Genomic DNA, 17,252 nt, shown 5'->3' on the forward strand with positions numbered 1-17,252 from the left:
AACATTTCTCCTTAACCAATACAAAACAAACATAGCTGCTCAAAAAAAAGATACTATACTAAACCAGTATACAAGAATAGTACACAACAAGAAATGCCACATTCAGTCAATCCACCCCGAATCCTTGCAGCCGCGTTGAGCATGGCGGTCGAGGACTCAAACTGTACAGTTCAAGTCCTTGTCTCAGAGGCACTGAGTTGATTGGTATGGAGCCAGGCACCTCCTGATATGAATCTTGAACTGGCTCCAAATTCTGCATGTCCACACCCCCTGTAGTAGATGATTGAGAATTAGTAGCAGTCACCACCGGCCATGTGCACTGGCTCAAAATTCAGCATGTCCACACCCCATGTAGTAGATGATTGAGAATTAGTAGCAGTCACCACCGGATCCACTGTCAGGATGATCCATCCTCTCTCCTTTATCAGCTTCAGATCCCACTGTTTCCCTGAGCAGTAAGGTCTGGAATTGAAAATACAGAGGACATTAAACGACATTCACTCAGTACATGGCACTCATTTTGGTTTATAAGCTGGAAATTGAGCCATCAGTGCAGTGTCAAGAGTGTCAGGATGGCGAATGGTCTAAGGCGCTACGTTCAGGTCGCAGCCTCCTTTGGAGGCGTGGGTTTGAATCCCACTTCTGACAAGTGTCTTTTGCGAGGTGGATACATTTTTGGAGTTTTTTTTCCCAAGCACCGTATCAAAAACAATGTCAACAGTTTCTGTAAATTATCGATAAGATCTATTTTCCGTTGCTTGCACTAATTGCCTGAAGTTGGCTAAATCGCCGTAAATCGGTAAAGCAGGAAATCACAGCATCTTCAACAAATCGTGATAGAGGGGCCGAGATAAAGGTTTCGACAATACATATCAAAAGCACAGCTGTCAATAGTTCAGGAGGTTCACAGTGCAGAAGGTTCAGTGGCACCAGGGTCCCCTGCATCCCATTCACAGCTGGTTTTTAACTTCTGTATTCAGGGCATGGGAGGGGTGTGTTGCATTGTGCACACACAGTGCCTGTTTCGCAGATAAGTTTTAATAAATACACAGAGAATAATATAGAGTCATTGGCCACGAGGAACACCTTCCCTGACCTTTTATTCTCTCCGGTTCCACGTCACCGCGCCTAACATCCAACTCCAAAACTCGGGGGAGAATAACACTCCCTACCTCCCTTGGTGTGCATCATAGGCGTGCCCATGACAAACACAACATTTCTCTTTAACCAATACAAAACAAACATAGCTGCTCAAAAAAAAGATACTATACTAAACCAGTATACTAGAATAGTACACAACAAGAAAAGCCACATTCAGTCAATCCACCCCGAATCCTTGCAGCAGCATTGAGCATGGCGGTCGAGGACTCAAACTGTACCGTTCAAGTCTTTGTCTCAGAGGCACTGAGTTGATTGGTATGGAGCCAGGCACCTCTTGATCTGAATCTTGAACTGGCTCCAAATTCTGCATGTCCACACCCCCTGTAGTAGATGATTGAGAATTAGTAGCAGTCACCACCGGCCATGTGCACTGGCTCAAATTTCAGCATGTCCACACCCCATGTAGTAGATGATTGAGAATTAGTAGCAGTCACCACCGGATCCACTGTCAGGATGATCCATCTTCTCTCCTTCATCAGCTTCAGATCCCACTGTTTCCCTGAGCAGTAAGGTCTGGAATTGAAAATACAGAGGACATTTAACAACATTCACTCAGTACATGGCACTCATTTTGGTTTATAAGCTGGAAATTGAGCCATCAGTGCAGTGTCAAGAGTGTCAGGATGGCCGAGTGGTCTAAGGTGCTGCGTTCAGGTTGCAGTCAACTTTGGAGGCGCGGGTTCGAATCCCACTTCTGACAAGTGTCTTTTGCGAGGTGGATACATTTTTGGACTTTCTTTTTCCAAGCACCCGTATCAAAAACAATGTCAACAGTTTCTGTAAATTATCAATAAGATCTATTGTCCGTTGCTTGCACTAATTTCCTGAAGTTGGCTAAATCGCAGTAAATCGGTAAAGCGGGAAATCACAGCATCTTTAACAAATCGTGATAGAGGGGCAGAGATAAAGGTTTCGACCCTACATATCAAGAGCGCAGCTGTCTATAGTTCAGCAGGTTCACAGTGCAGAAGGTTCAGTGGCACCAGGGTCCCCTGCGTCCCAATCACAGCTGGTTTTTAACTTCTGTAGTCAGGGCATGGGAGGGGTGTGTTGCATCGTGCAGACACAGTGCCTGTTTCGCAGATAAGTTTTAATAAATACACAGAGAATAATATAGAGTCATTGGCCACGAGGAAACCTTCCCTGACCTTTTATTCTCTCCGGTTCCACGTCACCGCGCCTACCATCCAACTCCAAAACTCGAGGGAGACTAACACTCCCTACCTCCCTTGGTGTGCATCATAGGCGTGCCCATGACGAACACAACATTTCTCCTTAACCAATACAAAACAAGCATAGCTGCTCCAAAAAATGATACTATACTAATCCAGTATACAAGAATAGTACACAACAAGAAATGCCACATTCAGTCAATCCACCCCGAATCCTTGCAGCCACGTTGAGCATGGCGGTCGAGGACTCAAACTGTACCGTTCAAGTCCTTGTCTCAGAGGCACTGAGTTGATTGGTATGGAGCCAGGCACCTCCTGATCTGAATCTTGAACTGGCTCCAAATTCTGCATGTCCACACCCCTTGTAGTAGATGATTGAGAATTAGTAGCAGTCACCAGCGGCCATGTGCACTGGCTCAAACTTCTGCATGTCCACACCCCATGTAGTCGATGATTGAGAATTGGTAGCAGTCACCACCGGATTCACTGTCAGGATGATCCATCCTCTCTCCTTCATCAGCTTCAGATCCCACTGTTTCCCTGAGCAGGAAGGTCTGGAATTGAAAATATAGAGGATATTAAACAACATTCACTCAGTACATGGCACTCATTTTGGTTTACACGCTCGAAATTGAGCCATGAGTGAGGTGTGAAGAGTGTCAGGATGGCTGAGTGGTCTAAGGCGCTGCTTTCAGGTCGCAGTCTCCCTTGGAGGCGTGGGTTCAAATCCCACTTCTGACAAGTGTATTTTTTGCGAGGTGGATACATTTTTGGAGTTTTTTTTCCCAAGCACCGTATCAAAAACAATGTCAACAGTTTCTGTAAATTATCGATAAGATCCATTTTCCGTTGCTTGCACTAATTGCCTGAAGTTGGCTAAATCGCAGTAAATCGGTAAAGCAGGAAATCACAGCATCTTCAACAAATCGTGATAGAGGGGCCGAGATAAGGGTTTCGACCCTACATATCAAAAGCACAGCTGTCAATAGTTCAGCAGGTTCACAGTGCAGAAGGTTCAGTGGCACCAGGGTCCCCTGCGTCCCAATCACAGCTGGTTTTTAACTTCTGTATTCAGGGCATGGGAGGGGTGTGTTGCATCGTGCACACACAGTGCCTGTTTCACAGATAAGTTTTAATAAATACACTGAGAATAATATAGAGTCATTGGCCACGAGGAACACCTTCCCTGACCTTTTATTCTCTCCGGTTCCACGTCACCGCGCCTACCATCCAACTCCAAAACTCGGGGGAGAATAACACTCCCTACCTCCCTTGGTGTGCATCATAGGCGTGCCCATGACGAACACAACATTTCTCTTTAACCAATACAAAACAAACATAGCTGCTCAAAAAAAAGATACTATACTAAACCAGTATACTAGAATAGTACACAACAAGAAATGCCACATTCAGTCAATCCATCCCGAATCCTTGCAGCCGCATTGAGCATGGCGGTCGAGGACTCAAACTGTACCGTTCAAGTCCTTGTCTCAGAGGCACTGAGTTGATTGGTATGGAGCCAGGCACCTCTTGATCTGAATCTTGAACTGGCTCCAAATTCTGCATGTCCACACCCCCTGTAGTAGATGATTGAGAATTAGTAGCAGTCACCACCGGCCATGTGCACTGGCTCAAATTTCAGCATGTCCACACCCCATGTAGTAGATGATTGAGAATTAGTAGCAGTCACCACCGGATCCACTGTCAGGATGATCCATCCTCTCTCCTTCATCAGCTTCAGATCCCACTGTTTCCCTGAGCAGTAAGGTCTGGAATTGAAAATACAGAGGACATTAAACAACATTCACTCAGTACATGGCACTCATTTTGGTTTATAAGCTGGAAATTGAGCCATCAGCGCAGTGTCAAGAGTGTCAGGATGGCCGAGTGGTCTAAGGTGCTGCGTTCAGGTTGCAGTCACCTTTGGAGGCGTGGGTTCGAATCCCACTTCTGACAAGTGTCGTTTGCGAGGTGGATACATTTTTGGACTTTTTTTTTCCAAGCACCCGTATCAAAAACAATGTCAACAGTTTCTGTAAATTATCGATAAGATCTATTGTCCGTTGCTTGCACTAATTTCCTGAAGTTGGCTAAATCGCAGTAAATCGGTAAAGCGGGAAATCACAGCATCTTTAACAAATCGTGATAGAGGGGCAGAGATAAAGGTTTCGACCCTACATATCAAAAGCACAGCTGTCAATAGTTCAGCAGGTTCACAGTGCAGAAGGTTCAGTGGCACCAGGGTCCCCTGCGTCCCAATCACAGCTGGTTTTTAACTTCTGTATTCAGGGCATGGGAGGGGTGTGTTGCATCGTGCACACACAGTGCCTGTTTCGCAGATAAGTTTTAATAAATACACAGAGAATAATATAGAGTCATTGGCCACGAGGAACACCTTCCCTGACCTTTTATTCTCTCCGGTTCCACGTCACCGCGCCTACCATCCAACTCCAAAACTCGGGGGAGACTAACACTCCCTACCTCCCTTGGTATGCATCATAGGCGTGCCCATGACGAACACAACATTTCTCCTTAACCAATACAAAACAAACATAGCTGCTCAAAAAAAAGATACTATACTAATCCAGTATACAAGAATGGTACACAACAAGAAATGCCACATTCAGTCAATCCACCCCGAATCCTTGCAGCCGCGTTGAGCATGGCGGTCGAGGACTCATACTGTACCGTTCAAGTCCTTGTCTCAGAGGCACTGAGTTGATTGGTATGGAGCCAGGCACCTCCTGATCTGAATCGTGAACTGGCTCCAAATTCTGCAAGTCCACACCCCTTGTAGTAGATGATTGAGAATTAGTAGCAGTCACCACCCGCCATGTGCACTGGCTCAAACTTCTGCATGTCCACACCCCATGTAGTCGATGATTGAGAATTAGTAGCAGTCACCACCGGATTCACTGTCAGGATGATCCATCCTCTCTCCTTCATCAGCTTCAGATCCCACTGTTTCCCTGAGCAGGAAGGTCTGGAATTTAAAATACAGAGGACATTAAACAACATTCACTCAGTACATGGCACTCATTTTGGTTTATACGCTCGAAATTGAGCCATGAGCGAGGTGTGAAGAGTGTCAGGATGGCCGAGTGGTCTAAGGTGCTGCGTTCAGGTCGCAGTCTCCCTTGGAGGGGTGGGTTCAAATCCTACTTCTGACAAGTGTATATTGCGAGGTGGATACTTTTTTGTACTTTTTTTTCCCAAGCACCGTATCAAAAACAATGTCAACAGTTTCTGTAAATTATCGATAAGATCTATTTTCCGTTGCTTGCACTAATTGCCTGAAGTTGGCTAAATCGCAGTAAATCGGTAAAGCGGGAAATCACAGCATCTTCAACAAATCGTGATAGAGGGGCCGAGATAAGGGTTTCGACCCTACATATCAAAAGCACAGCTGTCAATAGTTCAGCAGGGTCACAGTGCAGAACGTTCAGTGGCACCAGGGTCCCCTGCGTCCCAATCACAGCTGGTTTTTAACTTCTGTTTTCAGGGCATGGGAGGGGTGTGTTGCATCGTGCACACACAGTGCCTGTTTCGCAGATAAGTTTTAATAAATACACAGAGAATAATATAGAGTCATTGGCCACGAGGAACACCTTCCCTGACCTTTTATTCTCTCCGGTTCCACGTCACCGCGCCTACCATCCAACTCCAAAACTCGGGGGAGACTAACACTCCCTACCTCCCTTGGTGTGCATCATAGGCATGCCCATGACGAACACAACATTTCTCCTTAACCAATACAAAACAAACATACCTGCTCAAAAAAAAGATACTATACTAAACCAGTATACAAGAATAGTACACAACAAGAAATGCCACATTCAGTCAATCCACCCCGAATCCTTGCAGCCGCGTTGAGCATGGCGGTCGAGGACTCAAACTGTACCGTTCAAGTCCTTGTCTCAGAGGCACTGAGTTGATTGGTATGGAGCCAGGCACCTCCTGATATGAATCTTGAACTGGCTCCAAATTCTGCATGTCCACACCCCCTGTAGTAGATGATTGAGAATTAGTAGCAGTCACCACCGGCCATGTGCACTGGCTCAAAATTCAGCATGTCCACACCCCATGTAGTAGATGATTGAGAATTAGTAGCAGTCACCACCGGATCCACTGTCAGGATGATCCATCCTCTCTCCTTTATCAGCTTCAGATCCCACTGTTTCCCTGAGCAGTAAGGTCTGGAATTGAAAATACAGAGGACATTAAACGACATTCACTCAGTACATGGCACTCATTTTGGTTTATAACCTGGAAATTGAGCCATCAGTGCAGTGTCAAGAGTGTCAGGATGGGGAATGGTCTAAGGCGCTACGTTCAGGTCGCAGCCTCATTTGGAGGCGTGGGTTTGAATCCCACTTCTGACAAGTGTCTTTTGCGAGGTGGATACATTTTTTGACTTTTTTTTTCCAAGCACCCGTATCAAAAACAATGTCAACAGTTTCTGTAAATTATCGATAAGATCTATTGTCCGTTGCTTGCACTAATTTCCTGAAGTTGGCTAAATCGCAGTAAATCGGTAAAGCGGGAAATCACAGCATCTTCAACAAATCGTGATAGAGGGGCAGAGATAAAGGTTTCGACCCTACATATCAAGAGCGCAGCTGTCTATAGTTCAGCAGGTTCACAGTGCAGAAGGTTCAGTGGCACCAGGGTCCCCTGCGTCCCAATCACAGCTGGTTTTTAACTTCTGTAGTCAGGGCATGGGAGGGGTGTGTTGCATCGTGCACACACAGTGCCTGTTTCGCAGATAAGTTTTAATAAATACACAGAAAATAATATAGAGTCATTGGCCACGAGGAACACCTTCCCTGACCTTTTATTCTCTCCGATTCCACGTCACCGCGCCTACCATCCAACTCCAAAACTCGGGGGAGACTAACACTCCCTACCTCCCCTGGTGTGCATCATAGGCGTGCCCATGACGAACACAACATTTCTCCTTAACCAATACAAAACAAACATAGCTGCTCAAAAAAAAGATACTATACTAATCCAGTATACAAGAATAGTACACAACAAGAAATGCCACATTCAGTCAATCCACCCCGAATGCTTGCAGCCACGTTGAGCATGGCGGTCGAGGACTCAAACTGTACCGTTCAAGTCCTTGTCTCAGAGGCACTGAGTTGATTGGTATGGAGCCAGGCACCTCCTGATCTGAATCTTGAACTGGCTCCAAATTCTGCATGTCCACACCCCTTGTAGTAGATGATTGAGAATTAGTAGCAGTCACCAGCGGCCATGTGCACTGGCTCAAACTTCTGCATGTCCACACCCCATGTAGTCGATGATTGAGAATTGGTAGCAGTCACCACCGGATTCACTGTCAGGATGATCCATCCTCTCTCCTTCATCAGCTTCAGATCCCACTGTTTCCCTGAGCAGGAAGGTCTGGAATTGAAAATATAGAGGATATTAAACAACATTCACTCAGTACATGGCACTCATTTTGGTTTATACGCTCGAAATTGAGCCATGAGTGAGGTGTGAAGAGTGTCAGGATGGCTGAGTGGTCTAAGGCGCTGCGTTCAAGTCGCAGTCTCCCTTGGAGGCGTGGGTTCAAATCCCACTTCTGACAAGTGTATTTTGCGAGGTGGATACATTTTTGGAGTTTTTTTTCCCAAGCACCGTATCAAAAACAATGTCAACAGTTTCTGTAAATTATCGATAAGATCCATTTTCCGTTGCTTGCACTAATTGCCTGAAGTTGGCTAAATCGCAGTAAATCGGTAAAGCAGGAAATCACAGCATCTTCAACAAATCGTGATAGAGGGGCCGAGATAAGGGTTTCGACCCTACATATCAAAAGCACAGCTGTCAATAGTTCAGCAGGTTCACAGTGCAGAAGGTTCAGTGGCACCAGGGTCCCCTGCGTCCCAATCACAGCTGGTTTTTAACTTCTGTATTCAGGGCATGGGAGGGGTGTGTTGCATCGTGCACACACAGTGCCTGTTTCGCAGATAAGTTTTAATAAATACACTGAGAATAATATAGAGTCATTGGCCACGAGGAACACCTTCCCTGACCTTTTATTCTCTCCGGTTTCACGTCACCGCGCCTACCATCCAACTCCAAAACTCGGGGGAGAATAACACTCCCTACCTCCCTTGGTGTGCATCATAGGCGTGCCCATGACGAACACAACATTTCTCTTTAACCAATACAAAACAAACATAGCTGCTCCAAAAAAAGATACTATACTAAACCAGTATACTAGAATAGTACACAACAAGAAATGCCACATTCAGTCAATCCATCCCGAATCCTTGCAGCCGCATTGAGCATGGCGGTCGAGGACTCAAACTGTACCGTTCAAGTCCTTGTCTCAGAGGCACTGAGTTGATTGGTATGGAGCCAGGCACCTCTTGATCTGAATCTTGAACTGGCTCCAAATTCTGCATGTCCACACCCCCTGTAGTAGATGATTGAGAATTAGTAGCAGTCACCACCGGCCATGTGCACTGGCTCAAATTTCAGCATGTCCACACCCCATGTAGTAGATGATTGAGAATTAGTAGCAGTCACCACCGGATCCACTGTCAGGATGATCCATCCTCTCTCCTTCATCAGCTTCAGATCCCACTGTTTCCCTGAGCAGTAAGGTCTGGAATTGAAAATACAGAGGACATTAAACAACATTCACTCAGTACATGGCACTCATTTTGGTTTATAAGCTGGAAATTGAGCCATCAGTGCAATGTCAAGAGTGTCAGGATGGCCAAGTGGTCTAAGGTGCTGCGTTCAGGTTGCAGTCAACTTTGGAGACGTGGGTTCGAATCCCACTTCTGACAAGTGTCTTTTGCGAGGTGGATACATTTTTGGACTTTTTTTTTCCAAGCACCCGTATCAAAAACAATGTCAACAGTTTCTGTAAATTATCGATAAGATCTATTGTCCGTTGCTTGCACTAATTTCCTGAAGTTGGCTAAATCGCAGTAAATCGGTAAAGCGGGAAATCACAGCATCTTTAACAAATCGTGATAGAGGGGCAGAGATAAAGGTTTCGACCCTACATATCAAAAGCACAGCTGTCAATAGTTCAGCAGGTTCACAGTGCAGAAGGTTCAGTGGCACCAGGGTCCCCTGCGTCCCAATCACAGCTGGTTTTTAACTTCTGTATTCAGGGCATGGGAGGGGTGTGTTGCATCGTGCACACACAGTGCCTGTTTCGCAGATAAGTTTTAATAAATACACAGAGAATAATATAGAGTCATTGGCCACGAGGAACACCTTCCCTGACCTTTTATTCTCTCCGGTTCCACGTCACCGCGCCTACCATCCAACTCCAAAACTCGGGGGAGACTAACACTCCCTTCCTCCCTTGGTATGCATCATAGGCGTGCCCATGACGAACACAACATTTCTCCTTAACCAATACAAAACAAACATAGCTGCTCAAAAAAAAGATACTATACCAATCCAGTATACAAGAATGGTACACAACAAGAAATGCCACATTCAGTCAATCCACCCCGAATCCTTGCAGCCGCGTTGAGCATGGCGGTCGAGGACTCATACTGTACCGTTCAAGTCCTTGTCTCAGAGGCACTGAGTTGATTGGTATGGAGCCAGGCACCTCCTGATCTGAATCGTGAACTGGCTCCAAATTCTGCAAGTCCACACCCCTTGTAGTAGATGATTGAGAATTAGTAGCAGTCACCACCCGCCATGTGCACTGGCTCAAACTTCTGCATGTCCACACCCCATGTAGTCGATGATTGAGAATTAGTAGCAGTCACCACCGGATTCACTGTCAGGATGATCCATCCTCTCTCCTTCATCAGCTTCAGATCCCACTGTTTCCCTGAGCAGGAAGGTCTGGAATTTAAAATACAGAGGACATTAAACAACATTCACTCAGTACATGGCACTCATTTTGGTTTATACGCTCGAAATTGAGCCAGGAGCAAGGTGTGAAGAGTGTCAGGATGGCCGAGTGGTCTAAGGTGCTGCGTTCAGGTCGCAGTCTCCCTTGGAGGGGTGGGTTCAAATCCTACTTCTGACAAGTGTATATTGCGAGGTGGATACTTTTTTGTACTTTTTTTTCCCAAGCACCGTATCAAAAACAATGTCAACAGTTTCTGTAAATTATCGATAAGATCTATTTTCCGTTGCTTGCACTAATTGCCTGAAGTTGGCTAAATCGCAGTAAATCGGTAAAGCGGGAAATCACAGCATCTTCAACAAATCGTGATAGAGGGGCCGAGATAAGGGTTTCGACCCTACATATCAAAAGCACAGCTGTCAATAGTTCAGCAGGGTCACAGTGCAGAACGTTCAGTGGCACCAGGGTCCCCTGAGTCCCAATCACAGCTGGTTTTTAACTTCTGTATTCAGGGCATGGGAGGGGTGTGTTGCATCGTGCACACACAGTGCCTGTTTCGCAGATAAGTTTTAATAAATACACAGAGAATAATATAGAGTCATTGGCCACGAGGAACACCTTCCCTGACCTTTTATTCTCTCCGGTTCCACGTCACTGCGCCTACCATCCAACTCCAAAACTCGGGGGAGACTAACACTCCCTACCTCCCTTGGTGTGCATCATAGGCGTGCCCATGACGAACACAACATTTCTCCTTAACCAATACAAAACAAACATAGCTGCTCAAAAAAAAGATACTATACTAAACCAGTATACAAGAATAGTACACAACAAGAAATGCCACATTCAGTCAATCCACCCCGAATCCTTGCAGCCGCGTTGAGCATGGCGGTCGAGGACTCAAACTGTACCGTTCAAGTCCTTGTCTCAGAGGCACTGAGTTGATTGGTATGGAGCCAGGCACCTCCTGATATGAATCTTGAACTGGCTCCAAATTCTGCATGTCCACACCCCCTGTAGTAGATGATTGAGAATTAGTAGCAGTCACCACCGGCCATGTGCACTGGCTCAAAATTCAGCATGTCCACACCCCATGTAGTAGATGATTGAGAATTAGTAGCAGTCACCACCGGATCCACTGTCAGGATGATCCATCCTCTCTCCTTTTTCAGCTTCAGATCCCACTGTTTCCCTGAGCAGTAAGGTCTGGAATTGAAAATACAGAGGACATTAAACGACATTCACTCAGTACATGGCACTCATTTTGGTTTATAAGCTGGAAATTGAGCCATCAGTGCAGTGTCAAGAGTGTCAGGATGGGGAATGGTCTAAGGCGCTACGTTCAGGTCGCAGCCTCATTTGGAGGCGTGGGTTTGAATCCCACTTCTGACAAGTGTCTTTTGCGAGGTGGATACATTTTTTGACTTTTTTTTTCCAAGCACCCGTATCAAAAACAATGTCAACAGTTTCTGTAAATTATCGATAAGATCTATTGTCCGTTGCTTGCACTAATTTCCTGAAGTTGGCTAAATCGCAGTAAATCGGTAAAGCGGGAAATCACAGCATCGTCAACAAATCGTGATAGAGGGGCAGAGATAAAGGTTTCGACCCTACATATCAAGAGCGCAGCTGTCTATAGTTCAGCAGGTTCACAGTGCAGAAGGTTCAGTGGCACCAGGGTCCCCTGCGTCCCAATCACAGCTGGTTTTTAACTTCTGTAGTCAGGGCATGGGAGGGGTGTGTTGCATCGTGCACACACAGTGTCTGTTTCGCAGATAAGTTTTAATAAATACACTGAGAATAATATAGAGTCATTGGCCACGAGGAACACCTTCCCTGTCCTTTTATTCTCTCCGGTTTCACGTCACCGCGCCTACCATCCAACTCCAAAACTCGGGGGAGAATAACACTCCCTACCTCCCTTGGTGTGCATCATAGGCGTGCCCATGACGAACACAACATTTCTCTTTAACCAATACAAAACAAACATAGCTGCTCAAAAAAAAGATACTATACTAAACCAGTATACTAGAATAGTACACAACAAGAAATGCCACATTCAGTCAATCCATCCCGAATCCTTGCAGCCGCATTGAGCATGGCGGTCGAGGACTCAAACTGTACCGTTCAAGTCCTTGTCTCAGAGGCACTGAGTTGATTGGTATGGAGCCAGGCACCTCTTGATCTGAATCTTGAACTGGCTCCAAATTCTGCATGTCCACACCCCCTGTAGTAGATGATTGAGAATTAGTAGCAGTCACCACCGGCCATGTGCACTGGCTCAAATTTCAGCATGTCCACACCCCATGTAGTAGATGATTGAGAATTAGTAGCAGTCACCACCGGATCCACTGTCAGGATGATCCATCCTCTCTCCTTCATCAGCTTCAGATCCCACTGTTTCCCTGAGCAGTAAGGTCTGGAATTGAAAATACAGAGGACATTAAACAACATTCACTCAGTACATGGCACTCATTTTGGTTTATAAGCTGGAAATTGAGCCATCAGTGCAATGTCAAGAGTGTCAGGATGGCCGAGTGGTCTAAGGTGCTGCGTTCAGGTTGCAGTCACCTTTGGAGGCGTGGGTTCGAATCCCACTTCTGACAAGTGTCTTTTGCGAGGTGGATACATTTTTGGACTTTTTTTTTCCAAGCACCCGTATCAAAAACAATGTCAACAGTTTCTGTAAATTATCGATAAGATCTATTGTCCGTTGCTTGCACTAATTTCCTGAAGTTGGCTAAATCGCAGTAAATCGGTAAAGCGGGAAATCACAGCATCTTTAACAAATCGTGATAGAGGGGCAGAGATAAAGGTTTCGACCCTACATATCAAAAGCACAGCTGTCAATAGTTCAGCAGGTTCACAGTGCAGAAGGTTCAGTGGCACCAGGGTCCCCTGCGTCCCAATCACAGCTGGTTTTTAACTTCTGTATTCAGGGCATGGGAGGGGTGTGTTGCATCGTGCACACACAGTGCCTGTTTCGCAGATAAGTTTTAATAAATACACAGAGAATAATATAGAGTCATTGGCCACGAGGAACACCTTCCCTGACCTTTTATTCTCTCCGGTTCCACGTCACCGCGCCTACCATCCAACTCCAAAACTCGGGGGAGACTAACACTCCCTACCTCCCTTGGTATGCATCATAGGCGTGCCCATGACGAACACAACATTTCTCCTTAACCAATACAAAACAAACATAGCTGCTCAAAAAAAAGATACTATACCAATCCAGTATACAAGAATGGTACACAACAAGAAATGCCACATTCAGTCAATCCACCCCGAATCCTTGCAGCCGCGTTGAGCATGGCGGTCGAGGACTCATACTGTACCGTTCAAGTCCTTGTCTCAGAGGCACTGAGTTGATTGGTATGGAGCCAGGCACCTCCTGATCTGAATCGTGAACTGGCTCCAAATTCTGCAAGTCCACACCCCTTGTAGTAGATGATTGAGAATTAGTAGCAGTCACCACCCGCCATGTGCACTGGCTCAAACTTCTGCATGTCCACACCCCATGTAGTCGATGATTGAGAATTAGTAGCAGTCACCACCGGATTCACTGTCAGGATGATCCATCCTCTCTCCTTCATCAGCTTCAGATCCCACTGTTTCCCTGAGCAGGAAGGTCTGGAATTTAAAATACAGAGGACATTAAACAACATTCACTCAGTACATGGCACTCATTTTGGTTTATACGCTCAAAATTGAGCCAGGAGCAAGGTGTGAAGAGTGTCAGGATGGCCGAGTGGTCTAAGGTGGTGCGTTCAGGTCGCAGTCTCCCTTGGAGGGGTGGGTTCAAATCCTACTTCTGACAAGTGTATATTGCGAGGTGGATACTTTTTTGTACTTTTTTTTCCCAAGCACCGTATCAAAAACAATGTCAACAGTTTCTGTAAATTATCGATAAGATCTATTTTCCGTTGCTTGCACTAATTGCCTGAAGTTGGCTAAATCGCAGTAAATCGGTAAAGCGGGAAATCACAGCATCTTCAACAAATCGTGATAGAGGGGCCGAGATAAGGGTTTCGACCCTACATATCAAAAGCACAGCTATCAATAGTTCAGCAGGGTCACAGTGCAGAACGTTCAGTGGCACCAGGGTCCCCTGAGTCCCAATCACAGCTGGTTTTTAACTTCTGTATTCAGGGCATGGGAGGGGTGTGTTGCATCGTGCACACACAGTGCCTGTTTCGCAGATAAGTTTTAATAAATACACAGAGAATAATATAGAGTCATTGGCCACGAGGAACACCTTCCCTGACCTTTTATTCTCTCCGGTTCCACGTCACCGCGCCTACCATCCAACTCCAAAACTCGGGGGAGACTAACACTCCCTACCTCCCTTGGTGTGCATCATAGGCGTGCCCATGACGAACACAACATTTCTCCTTAACCAATACAAAACAAACATAGCTGCTCAAAAAAAAGATACTATACTAAACCAGTATACAAGAATAGTACACAACAAGAAATGCCACATTCAGTCAATCCACCCCGAATCCTTGCAGCCGCGTTGAGCATGGCGGTCGAGGACTCAAACTGTACCGTTCAAGTCCTTGTCTCAGAGGCACTGAGTTGATTGGTATGGAGCCAGGCACCTCCTGATATGAATCTTGAACTGGCTCCAAATTCTGCATGTCCACACCCCCTGTAGTAGATGATTGAGAATTAGTAGCAGTCACCACCGGCCATGTGCACTGGCTCAAAATTCAGCATGTCCACACCCCATGTAGTAGATGATTGAGAATTAGTAGCAGTCACCACCGGATCCACTGTCAGGATGATCCATCCTCTCTCCTTTTTCAGCTTCAGATCCCACTGTTTCCCTGAGCAGTAAGGTCTGGAATTGAAAATACAGAGGACATTAAACGACATTCACTCAGTACATGGCACTCATTTTGGTTTATAAGCTGGAAATTGAGCCATCAGTGCAGTGTCAAGAGTGTCAGGATGGGGAATGGTCTAAGGCGCTACGTTCAGGTTGCAGCCTCATTTGGAGGCGTGGGTTTGAATCCCACTTCTGACAAGTGTCTTTTGCGAGGTGGATACATTTTTTGACTTTTTTTTTCCAAGCACCCGTATCAAAAACAATGTCAACAGTTTCTGTAAATTATCGATAAGATCTATTGTCCGTTGCTTGCACTAATTTCCTGAAGTTGGCTAAATCGCAGTAAATCGGTAAAGCGGGAAATCACAGCATCGTCAACAAATCGTGATAGAGGGGCAGAGATAAAGCTTTCGACCCTACATATCAAGAGCGCAGCTGTCTATAGTTCAGCAGGTTCACAGTGCAGAAGGTTCAGTGGCACCAGGGTCCCCTGCGTCCCAATCACAGCTGGTTTTTAACTTCTGTAGTCAGGGCATGGGAGGGGTGTGTTGCATCGTGCACACACAGTGTCTGTTTCGCAGATAAGTTTTAATAAATACACAGAAAATAATATAGAGTCATTGGCCACGAGGAACACCTTCCCTGACCTTTTATTCTCTCCGATTCCACTTCACCGCGCCTACCATCCAACTCCAAAACTCGGGGGAGACTAACACTCCCTACCTCCCTTGGTGTGCATCATAGGCGTGCCCATGACGAACACAACATTTCTCCTTAACCAATACAAAACAAACATAGCTGCTCAAAAAAAAGATACTATACTAATCCAGTATACAAGAATAGTACACAACAAGAAATGCCACATTCAGTCAATCCACCCCGAATCCTTGCAGCCGCGTTGAGCATGGCGGTCGAGGACTCAAACTGTACCGTTCAAGTCCTTGTCTCAGAGGCACTGAGTTGATTGGTATGGAGCCAGGCACCTCCTGATCTGAATCTTGAACTGGCTCCAAATTCTGCATGTCCACACCCCTTGTAGTAGATGATTGAGAATTAGTAGCAGTCACCACCGGCCATGTGCACTGGCTCAAACTTCTGCATGTCCACACCCCTTGTAGTAGATGATTGAGAATTAGTAGCAGTCACCACCGGATCCACTGTCAGGATGATCCATCCTCTCTCCTTCATCAGCTTCAGATCCCACTGTTTCCCTGAGCAGTAAGGTCTGGAATTGAAAATACAGAGGACATTAAACGACATTCACTCAGTACATGGCACTCATTTTGGTTTATAAGCTGGAAATTGAGCCATCAGTGCAGTGTCAAGAGTGTCAGGATGGCGAGTGGTCTAAGGCGCTACGTTCAGGTCGCAGTCTCCTTTGGAGGCGTGGGTTTGAATCTCACTTCTGACAAGTGTCTTTTGCGAGGTGGATACATTTTTGGACTTTTTTTTTCCAAGCACCCGTATCAAAAACAATGTCAACAGTTTCTGTAAATTATCGATAAGATCTATTGTCCGTTGCTTGCACTAATTTCCTGAAGTTGGCTAAATCGCAGTAAATCGGTAAAGCAGGAAATCACAGCATCTTTAACAAATCGTGATAGAGGGGCAGAGATAAAGGTTTCGACCCTACATATCAAGAGCGCAGCTGTCTATAGTTCAGCAGGTTCACAGTGCAGAAGGTTCAGTGGCACCAGGGTCCCCTGTGTCCCAATCACAGCTGGTTTTTAACTTCTGTAGTCAGGGCATGGGAGGGGTGTGTTGCATCGTGCACACACAGTGCCTGTTTCGCAGATAAGTTTTAATAAATACACTGAGAATAATATAGAGTCATTGGCCACGAGGAACACCTTCCCTGACCTTTTATTCTCTCCGGTTCCACGTCACCGCGCCTACCATCCAACTCCAAAACTCGAGGGAGACTAACACTCCCTACCTCCCTTGGTGTGCATCATAGGCGTGCCCATGACGAACACAACATTTCTCCTTAACCAATACAAAACAAACATAGCTGCTCAAAAAAAAGATACTATACTAATCCAGTACACAAGAATAGTACACAACAAGAAATGCCACATTCAGTCAATCCACCCCGAATCCTTGCAGCCACGTTGAGCATGGCGGTCGAGGACTCAAACTGTACCGTTCAAGTCCTTGTCTCAGAGGCACTGAGTTGATTGGTATGGAGCCAGGCACCTCCTGATCTGAATCTTGAACTGGCTCCAAATTCTGCATGTCCACA

General features: G+C 45.8%; 3 non-coding genes across 3 annotated transcripts; all 3 read left to right on the top strand.

The window, feature by feature from the left end:
* Positions 1-4,206: 4,206 nt before the first annotated feature.
* On the top strand, positions 4,207-4,289 carry TRNAL-CAG (transfer RNA leucine (anticodon CAG)). Its single transcript has one exon. It is a non-coding gene; the product is annotated as a tRNA-Leu (tRNA).
* Positions 4,290-7,846: 3,557 nt separating this feature from the next.
* Positions 7,847-7,929, top strand: TRNAL-CAA (transfer RNA leucine (anticodon CAA)). The gene has a single exon. It is a non-coding gene; the product is annotated as a tRNA-Leu (tRNA).
* Positions 7,930-12,699: 4,770 nt separating this feature from the next.
* Positions 12,700-12,782, top strand: TRNAL-CAG (transfer RNA leucine (anticodon CAG)). The gene has a single exon. It is a non-coding gene; the product is annotated as a tRNA-Leu (tRNA).
* Positions 12,783-17,252: the final 4,470 nt, after the last annotated feature.

Source organism: Pleurodeles waltl, unplaced genomic scaffold (assembly GCF_031143425.1).
Source record: "Pleurodeles waltl isolate 20211129_DDA unplaced genomic scaffold, aPleWal1.hap1.20221129 scaffold_39, whole genome shotgun sequence".
NCBI classification, from domain to species: Eukaryota; Metazoa; Chordata; class Amphibia; order Caudata; family Salamandridae; genus Pleurodeles; species Pleurodeles waltl.